Source organism: Rutidosis leptorrhynchoides, chromosome 5, assembly GCF_046630445.1.
Source record: "Rutidosis leptorrhynchoides isolate AG116_Rl617_1_P2 chromosome 5, CSIRO_AGI_Rlap_v1, whole genome shotgun sequence".
Lineage (NCBI taxonomy): Eukaryota > Viridiplantae > Streptophyta > Magnoliopsida > Asterales > Asteraceae > Rutidosis > Rutidosis leptorrhynchoides.
The window spans coordinates 451,171,552-451,182,237 of record NC_092337.1 but is presented as its reverse complement, the minus strand read 5'-3'; the positions used below and the strand labels follow the sequence as shown (position 1 = coordinate 451,182,237).

The window sequence follows — 10,686 nt, the reverse complement described above, 5'->3', positions numbered from 1 at the left end:
AAGTATTATTCATCAAATACTTTGTTAACGTTTTTAATTAATACAACTATATATTATATATACATATCTATATGCACATAATTGTTCGTGAATCGTCGAGCACAGTCAAAGGGTAATTGATTATATGAACACAGTTCAAAGTTTTTGAGATTTCCACATTACAGACTTTGCTTACTGTGTCGGAAACATTAAATCATTTAAAGATAAAGTTTAAATTTGGTCGGAAATTTCCGGGTCGTCACATTAGGGCACAAGATAGCCCAACCCCTATTACTACTACTACTACTACTACTACGTACGACTACTATCTTATGGCAATTTTAAAAAAGAACAATTCATCAATTTCCAAAAATTCGAACACTGCAGTAAAAGTTATCACCTACAAAGGTGATTAATTAGTATACTCGATCTTCACATCTATCTGAAGGATTTTCTTGTGCCCGAGAGACATAATAAATTAATGTGGCTTACATGTTGTGATCCAAGTCGGGTCATACCCAATAACAAGCTATCAACACTTTATGTATTTGTTTTGACAATCGGATCATTAAAGCAAATACACGACACTTGAATTTTAGAAATTGGTTTTCTAAAATAAATGCTAGATATAATTATTTGGATAATTATAAGTTACTACATGTTGTATATTATTTATATAGGTTATAAATAATATAAAGTGTATGTAACATATGTGTGTTGCATTTTATTTTATAAAAGGCTTATAAAATAAAATACTTACAACTAAATGCATGTATGTTTTATAAATATGTAATAAAATATAAAATAAATGGAAGGGGTGGGGGGCCATTTTTTTTGAAGGCTCCTAGGTGCCAACCACCCTTCCTTGATTACTCCATATAATTATGACTAATACACATGCATTGGTGCAACTTTTAACACACTCTTTGACTCTAGCATTTTGAAAATAATACTTGCAATTTCCTCTCCTTTCTCCTCCCCTTTTTGGCCGAAATTTTGGAGCTTCTTCAAGGGATTCTTGGTTGATTTTTGCAAGTAATTAAGTGTCTAAAATCCTAACCAAGTCTTGGGTGTTGATTATTGCTTGTGGGTATCAAAGATTTGAGGCTTCAAGTTAGAAGTTTTCTTCATCTACATCATCTTCTTCATCCTAGTTCTTCACCTCCATTTTGGAGTAGGTATAAACATCTAACTAGCTCTATTTACATTTAAGTGTATTTTCAAGACTAGATCTTTAATGGATTTCAAATTTAAAAGGGTTAAACTTTACATGCATAAACTTGAAATTGCTTCCGCTTTATATATACATATACACACGAATTTATATGTAACAAAATGGGTTTGTGACTTTGTTTATGTATTGAAATCCATCAATGGTATCTAGAGCCAAAGTCTTGTTAATATGCTTCTTGTTTTTGGCTAGTAAACTCACTTTCTTTACAATCTACCAACATGCATGAAAGTAGAATGTAAAAATATTGAGTTTTGGTGGGTGTATGGTGATGGCCGAAATATTTGGTCCCAAAAATGGGTTTGGGATTTCAAGTTTTGGCCATGTTTGATGTTATGTTGTTGTTCACAATCGAGCCTAGGCCATGTGTTTGTTTGGTTGATTGATTTGGTGATTATTCATGGGTGTAATATTCATTCATATGGCTTGTAATTATTTTGTAATTTTGGTTTGTAAAAGTTGTAATTAATCTTGTATTTTGTATGTAATTTGTTCTATTTTGGTTTGTAAAATAGAATAGGTTGTTATTTCATTTTCTAGAAAAATTGTATTAGGATATGATTTTGTAAAATGAAAGTGAAGATTCATGAAGAAGATTACAAGATGAAGTTTTGAAGATTACAAGATTAAGTGGGAGATTTTGGTAAAATCTCTTACTTTGGTTTAACCCCTTAGGTGACATTTGTTTATTGGCTAAACAAATGTCTACCAAAATGGCTCTTGATTGTGAACACTTTGCTATGCATGTTTGTGTATGTTTGTATGTTTGGTTGCTACAAGATCATCACATGATTACACTTGCATAATACATTATAAAATGGTTATAATAAAACATAACAAAATGACACTAATAATTGGTTATTAGACTTGAATAAAATGGTTTATTTAAAAAGGTAATGAAATGGTTAAAACTAGTAATTGGTTACTAAAAGGCACATGAAAATGGGTTTTTCATAAACATACTACACACCAAATGCATGTTGGTGTATAGCACTTTGTTTTCTAAACTAGAATGTAGAAAACCTAAAATCCCTTTACTAATACAAGATAAACAAGTTAAACGCCATCCTTTTGTGGAAACACTTAGACATATTAGGAATCTCATGATGGGATAAAGGTCACCTAACCGTCATGAGTGAACTAATATGAATAAAGTACACTTTGCATGCTTGTGGGATAAAGGTCACCTAACCACTTGTATGTTAAGTCTACATGTCTACACAAGTAGGACGACTTGATTTGGGAATCATGAACTTAGGGTCACCGAAGCATGAGGAACAAATAGGCGTTGATGGGATTAATATGCCATGCAAAAGGATTGCATGATCCCATAACTTAGAAGTTGCAAAAGGATTGCAATTGTCATTATGACTACCTAGCTAAATCAAATGACGGGATAAAGGTCACCTAACCGAAATTTGATTTACCGTTGGATTCTAATATTTAATAAAACAAATTAAAAGGGTATTGTTTATTAAATCCAAATCGATACTTAAAAGAACTTTGTTGAATTTTGTAGATGGCCGCTAATAACAACAACAACATGAACAACGCACCACTTAACTTTAACAACCTATCGTTACGGTCTCTCCTCGAGAAAGACAAACTCAACCATACAAATTTTATGGATTGGTTCCGCAATCTTCGGATTGTCCTCAAACAAGAGGATAAAATGTATGTGCTTGAGGACCCCATTCCCGACCAACCGGATGAGAGTGATGTGGAGGCAATGGCCTCTTACGATAAGTATTGCCACGACTCCCTTCAAGTCTCATGCTTAATGCTTGGGACTATGATACCCGAACTCCAAAAGGATTTCGAGCATCATAGCGCTTACGACATGATAACACAATTGAAGGAGATGTTTCTCCAACAAGCACGTGTTGAGCGTTTCGAAACGGTTCGGGCGCTTCATGCTTGTCGTATGGACGAATCCCAATCGGTTTCATCTTATGTACTTAAGATGAAAAGCCTTATCGATCGTGCTAACCGTCTCAACCTTAACATATCTAATGAGTTAGCCACCGATCTTATCCTTAACTCCCTATCAAAGAGGTTTGATCAATTTGTAATTAATTACAACATGAATGGGATGGATAAGAGCATAGGTGAGCTTCATGGTATGCTTAGGACGGCGGAAACAAGCATGGGTAAAAGAGCTTTACCCGTGTTAGCAATCGATCAAGGTGGGTCTAAAGGTAACACCTCTAAGCCAAAGGTGGCTAAGAGAAAAGGACCCGTCCATCAAGGCAAAGGGAAGGGGAAGATGGTTACCCCAACCATCAACAAGGCCAAGAAGCAAAAGGTAGCCGAGAAGGCAAACCCCAAGGAAGACCCATGTTTCGGTTGCGGTGAGATGGGTCATTGGAAACGAAACTGTCCGGTCTATCTTAAAGAGTTGAAGGACAAGAGGGATGCAGGGCAAACCTCAGGTAATATATATATGGTATATATAGAGCTTAGTATTACTTCTTCTAATACATGGGTATTAGACACGGGATGTGGAACTCATATTTGCAATTCTTTGCAGGGGTTCAAAAGAAGTGATCATAAAGCGGGAACATCAAGTCTCTATATGGGCAATGGTGCAAAGGTGCATGTTAAAGCTCAAGGAGAATTTGTTTTGAAGCTTCCAAGTGGATTGGAGCTTATTTTAGAAAATGTTTTGTATGCACCGGATTTATGTCGAAACATTATTTCTATTTCTCGCTTAAGACAATGTGGTTTCAATGTTAATTTTATTGATAATGATATCCATTTTTCTAAAGATGATATATTCTATTTCAAGGCTACGCCTTCAAATGGAATTTATGAATTGGTTCATGATGATGCATCATCTAATAGCTCAATATACCATACTAGCACCAAGAAACTCAAAAGGGATTTGAGTGATTCCTATTTATGGCATTGTCGCCTTGGACATATAAACAAGAACCGAATGCATACACTTCAAAGGAATGGACTTTTGAAATCAAATGAAATGGATTCGTTTGATGTATGTGAATCTTGTTTACAAGGCAAGATGACTAAAGCACCTTTCAAAGGCACTCATGAAAGGGCTAAAGATTTATTGGGTTTAATACATTCGGATGTATGTGGACCCTTTAAACCCATAACTAGGAATGGTGAAAGATACTTTGTTACTTTCATTGATGACTTTAGTCGTTTCGGATATGTCTATTTACTAAGACACAAGGACGAAACGTTTAAAGCATTCAAAGAATATCAAAACGAAGTACAAAATCAACTCAATAGGACAATCAAGGTACTTCGTACCGATAGAGGAGGTGAATACCTAAGCGATGCCTTCCAAGATCATCTTAGGAGTTGTGGGATCATCTCACAACTTACTCCACCCGGAACACCCCAACTTAATGGAGTATCCGAAAGGAGGAACCGAACCCTAATGGATATGGTTCGATCTATGATGGCTAGAAGCTCGTTACCTCTATCATTTTGGGGTTATTGTCTAAGCTCCGCGGCTCGTATTTTAAATATGGCCCCAACCAAGAAAGTGGAACGAACTCCTCATGAGATGTGGTTTGGAAAACCTCCTTCTCTTTCATACTTGAAAGTATGGGGATGTGAAGCTTATCCTAAGCGTTATGTAGCAAATAAGCTACATGCTCGATCCACAAAGTGTATCTTCATAGGATATCCCAAAGATGACATGGGATATTACTTCTATGATCCATCCGAGCAAACGGTATTTGTAGCTCGGAAAGCGGAATTCCTTGAAACCAAGTTCCTTATGGAAGGTGATGGTGAAAGAAAAATAGATCTTGTAGAGGTACAAGATCAAGCCGATGATACACAATTGGTTGACACTAGCACTCAACATGAGGATGCTGAAAATGATCAAGTGGATGATCAAGGTACACAAGACGTTCGAAGATCTAGTAGGATTAGTAATCCTCCCGAGAGATATGGGTTTCTCGTGGATGGTTGCTATACGGTTGATTTGGATGAACCGACAAACTACAAAGATGCTTTATCAAGGATAGATAAAGATAAATGGCAGGAAGCCATGAACGCCGAGATGCAATCCATGTATGAAAACCAAGTTTGGGAACTTGTTGAGCAACCTCCTAGCTCTAAGCTAGTTGATTGCAAGTGGATTTTCAAGATGAAAACCGACATACATGGAAACTTGGATACATACAAAGCTAGACTTGTAGCAAAGGGTTTCACTCAAACTCAAGGGGTTGACTATGATGAGACCTTCTCGCCTGTGGCAATGCTAAAGTCTATTAGGATATTATTTGCCATCGCTGCTCATTATGATTACGAAATTTGGCAAATGGATGTCAAAACCGCTTTCCTAAATGGATATCTTGAGGAAGATGTCTATATGGCACAGCCCGAAGGTTTTGTCGATCCGAAAAATCCTAAAAAAGTATGCAAGTTAAAGAAATCAATCTATGGGTTGAAACAAGCATCGAGAATGTGGAATCATCGTTTTAATGAAGAGGCAAAGAAATTTGGCTTTATTAAAAATGGTGATGAAGCTTGTGTATACAAGAAGGCTAGTGGGAGCTCCATAATGTTCCTTGTGCTATATGTGGATGACGTATTATTATTTGGGAATGATATAACCACAATGCAAGAGGTCAAAACTTGGTTAAAAAGTTGCTTCTCCATTAAGGATCTTGGAGAAGCACAATATATATTGGGGATTGGAATCTATAGGAATAGATCCAAGAGATTGATAGGCTTAAGTCAAAGTACATACATTGATAAGGTCTTGAAAAGGTTCAAGATGGAAAACTCTAAGAAAGGTTTGGTACCTATTCAAAGAGGAACCGTTCTCAGTTCATCTCAGTGTCCTACCACGAAAGATGAACAAGAGAGAATGAAGAAAGTCCCATACGCATCTGCTATTGGGTCTATCATGTATGCAATGATATGTACTAGACCGGATGTGTCATGCGCTCTAAGCTTGACAAGTAGATACCAGAATAACCCAGGAAATAGTCATTGGACTGCGGTTAAATGTATATTGAAATACCTTAGAAGGACTAATGATATGTTTCTAATATATGGGTCTGGTGAGGAGGAACTCGTTGTAAAAGGTTACGTGGACGCGAGTTTCCAAACTGATCGAGATGACTCTCGGTCACAATCCGGTTATGTATTCATGTTAAATGGTGGTGCGGTCTCTTGGAAGAGTGCGAAACAGGAAGTTGTTGCGTTATCCACTACAGAGTCGGAGTACATTGCCGCCTCATTGGCAGCTCAGGAAGCTGCATGGATGAAGAAATTCATCGACGACTTAGGAGTGGTCCCTTCCATTCAGGACCCTCTTGAGATCTTTTGTGACAACGAGGGTGCGATTGCTCAAATCAAGGAACCTCGTGCTCATCAAAAGACTCGTCACATTGAGCGGAGATTCAACTACATTAGGGATGAGGTTGAAAAGGGAAAGATATGTATTCACAAAGTTCACACAGATCAAAATGTTGCGGATCCACTCACGAAGCTTTTACATGGGCCAAAACATGAGGGACATGTTTGTGCATTAGGGCTTCGACATTCTAGTGATTGGAATTGATCTACTTTATGTATTGTAACGGAACGAATTAGTTCAAACTCATTAATATAATTATGGTATTAATTTAAATTATGAGTCATGTTCCAATTTAGCATATTTTATCCATGAATAAATTATTATTCTAAATTCCGTAGTTGATCACATTTGTGGGAACAAGTGTGAGGTCTAGACTATTATGAACTTGGATTGGTTAACATTCAAATGGTGAATGTAGGGCAAGGTTGCAACCAAGGTTCATAGATATTTGTGGGACACAAATATTGGAAGACCCGCTCTCAAGATTACTATATGGAACCTTTGTGGTTGATCACATGTAATCTTGAGTAAAGGAGAATATCATTATATCCTCTGACCTGAGACACATATTGGGTTCAGATATTCACCGAATATTGTGCCTTGATTCTTTCCTTCGCTATTCTGAAACATGGTAGTACATAAGGGAGGTTTCAGGTATGGTACGAAGTGTAATGTCTAGGACGTATGTAGTCAAGATGGAATTTGTCCCTCTTATTCGTTGAGAGTCAGATGTCTAAGGCCTGACAAAGTTAAATCTATAAGAGAGTGATCATTCTATGTCTCTTGGATTTAACATGACATCTAGGGCAAAAGGATATATTGAAAGATTCACCTAAATCATATTCGAAATGGAAACTCGAAAGGGATGATGTTATTGAATGGCACTAAGTCATAACATGTTTGGGGTGATGGACGGTCGTTAGGTGGTATCTGTCACTTGCATTAATTCCTTATGTTTCTCGTGCAAGTGGGAGATTGAAGGATTTTCTTGTGCCCGAGAGACATAATAAATTAATGTGGCTTACATGTTGTGATCCAAGTCGGGTCATACCCAATAACAAGCTATCAACACTTTATGTATTTGTTTTGACAATCGGATCATTAAAGCAAATACACGACACTTGAATTTTAGAAATTGGTTTTCTAAAATAAATGCTAGATATAATTATTTGGATAATTATAAGTTACTACATGTTGTATATTATTTATATAGGTTATAAATAATATAAAGTGTATGTAACATATGTGTGTTGCATTTTATTTTATAAAAGGCTTATAAAATAAAATACTTACAACTAAATGCATGTATGTTTTATAAATATGTAATAAAATATAAAATAAATGGAAGGGGTGGGGGGCCATTTTTTTTGAAGGCTCCTAGGTGCCAACCACCCTTCCTTGATTACTCCATATAATTATGACTAATACACATGCATTGGTGCAACTTTTAACACACTCTTTGACTCTAGCATTTTGAAAATAATACTTGCAATTTCCTCTCCTTTCTCCTCCCCTTTTTGGCCGAAATTTTGGAGCTTCTTCAAGGGATTCTTGGTTGATTTTTGCAAGTAATTAAGTGTCTAAAATCCTAACCAAGTCTTGGGTGTTGATTATTGCTTGTGGGTATCAAAGATTTGAGGCTTCAAGTTAGAAGTTTTCTTCATCTACATCATCTTCTTCATCCTAGTTCTTCACCTCCATTTTGGAGTAGGTATAAACATCTAACTAGCTCTATTTACATTTAAGTGTATTTTCAAGACTAGATCTTTAATGGATTTCAAATTTAAAAGGGTTAAACTTTACATGCATAAACTTGAAATTGCTTCCGCTTTATATATACATATACACACGAATTTATATGTAACAAAATGGGTTTGTGACTTTGTTTATGTATTGAAATCCATCACTATCATCCACTGTTATGTTTAAATTAACATGAATATGAGGTTTCTTTGTATTGATTAACCGAATTTGATCTTAAATGCAGCCGCTGTGGCATGGGGTCCTGGTCAGGCTTTAGTCGTCGAAGAAAATATGGTGGATCCACCACAGAAGATGGAGGTCCGAATCAAGATCCATTTTACTTCAATTTGTCATATTGATCTTGGTGATTGGTTAGGCAAGGTAATCATATACATCATCACTCTAGGCAGGGCTGGTCTCGAGATTTTGAGTGCCCCGAACGAGACGAAAAAAAAGGTCCCAACGGGCAGGCCGGTATCAAGAATTTAGAGACCTAGAACAAAATGGAATTTAAGCCCTTACGGAATAATACAATATAAGTTTTTTTCTTTAAATCTGGGCCTTGCTAGAGTGCTAGTGGATTTTGATTTTTAACTGGGGCATTAGATTGTTGTTTTTGAGCCTTTTGTATTTTGCCTTCGGTGCTTCAGTAATGTTTCCATAGTTCACATTTTTCTCAAATTTCCAATTGTGTATGTACCTCGTAAAAAAAAGGGCCCCTAAAAATCATGGGTCCTGAGCGGTCGATCACTTTGTTCTCCTTTCGGGCCTCCCATGACTCTAGGTTGAAAAACATATATATGGTTAGTGTAATAAATAAGTTGATTCAATTATTCATCACAAGTGACAAACATCTTGGTAAAATAAAAATAAAAGTTTGATTCACAAATTGTCCGTATCGGACTTTCTTATTAGGACTGTATTAGCATCTAACGTTGTTTATATGTATCATCCACACTCATTTATAATTCTTGGTTTATATGTAGAATGAAGCACAAAGAGTATATCCACGAGTTCTTGGCCATGAAGCATCTGGGTACATAAATTAACTAATTAATTAATCAATATATAACGAATTGAAAGATAGATAAATGTACGTTTTCAAATTTGAGCACGAGACTCGCAAGATCTAATTTATCTATTTTCTTATAGGGTGGTTGAGAGTGTGGGAGAAGGGGTGGAAGATATGAGGGCAGGGGATCATGTTGTTCCTATATTTAACGGCGAATGTGGAAATTGTGTTCTCTGAAGTCTAAAAAAGATGGGAAGACGCGATTTTGGACATAACAAGGTGAACCAATTTACCATTTCCTCAACACGTCTACTTTTAACGAGTACACAGTGGTTGACTCTACTTGTGTGGTCAAGATTGACCAAAATGCATCTTCTAAGACCATGACATTGCTCAGTTGTGGTGTGTCCACTGGTCTTGGAGCGGCATGGAACACGGCTAATGTACAAGCTGGATCTTCTGTTGCGGTTTTCGGTCTGGGAGCTGTTGGACTAGCGGTTGTTGAAGGCGCTCGTTCTAGTGGAGCTTCTAGAATCATCGGGATTGATATAAATTCCGAGAAAGCTCGATAGAGGACTAGCTATATGGGAGTCACTGATATAATTAATCCTTTGGAATTGAAAAAATCAGTGCATGAGGTTAGTACATTACATATAGTAGATCAATTGATTTAATTAAAAGTATATACCTAGCGTTAAAAAAAATGGTATAATTAGATGTAAAAGATCAACAGAAAAAAACCTTATATGTTTACCTGTTATATTGTTTTACATGAAATTAGGGAAATCTTGGAAGGAGGAGTGGACTATAGTTTCGAGTGTGCCGGAAATTTGGATGTGCTCAGGGAGTCTTTGCTATCAACACATGAGGTTGAACTAAATGATGATACTAATTAACATAAATATAATATACTCCGTATGTCTTAAGATCAATTGTTATTAATGCTTTAATTACTACTACAGGATTGGGGTTTGACAGTACTATTGGGAATACATCCGACTCCAAAAACGCTTCTGATTCATCCGATGGAAATGTTTGACGGTCGAAGAATTATTGGATCGGTTTTCGGGGACTTCAAAGGGAAAACTCAGCTTTCTCACTTTGCTCAACAACGCATGCATGGGGTAAATTGTTTTTTTGAAAAGCAAGCGCATGGGGTAAATTGTTAATTAGACACGTGCATATAACTTGTTCAGTTCATACTATTGTTTATGCATTAAGACCATTTTTAATGGTGACGAGGTGATGAGGCGTGATGTGGTGTTTCTGTAAGGTATAATGTTGATTTGGCAAAGGTGATTGCGTGATGGAATTTGTAGTGGTAGGCGTGATGATTGTGTGATTGGTTAAATTGGTCCCACATGGTTGTGTGAT

General features: G+C 36.4%; 1 pseudogene; it reads left to right on the top strand.

Annotated features, from left to right (window-relative positions):
* The first annotated feature begins 311 nt into the window (after positions 1-311).
* On the top strand, positions 312-10,584 carry LOC139850159 (alcohol dehydrogenase-like 3; annotated as a pseudogene).
* Positions 10,585-10,686: the final 102 nt, after the last annotated feature.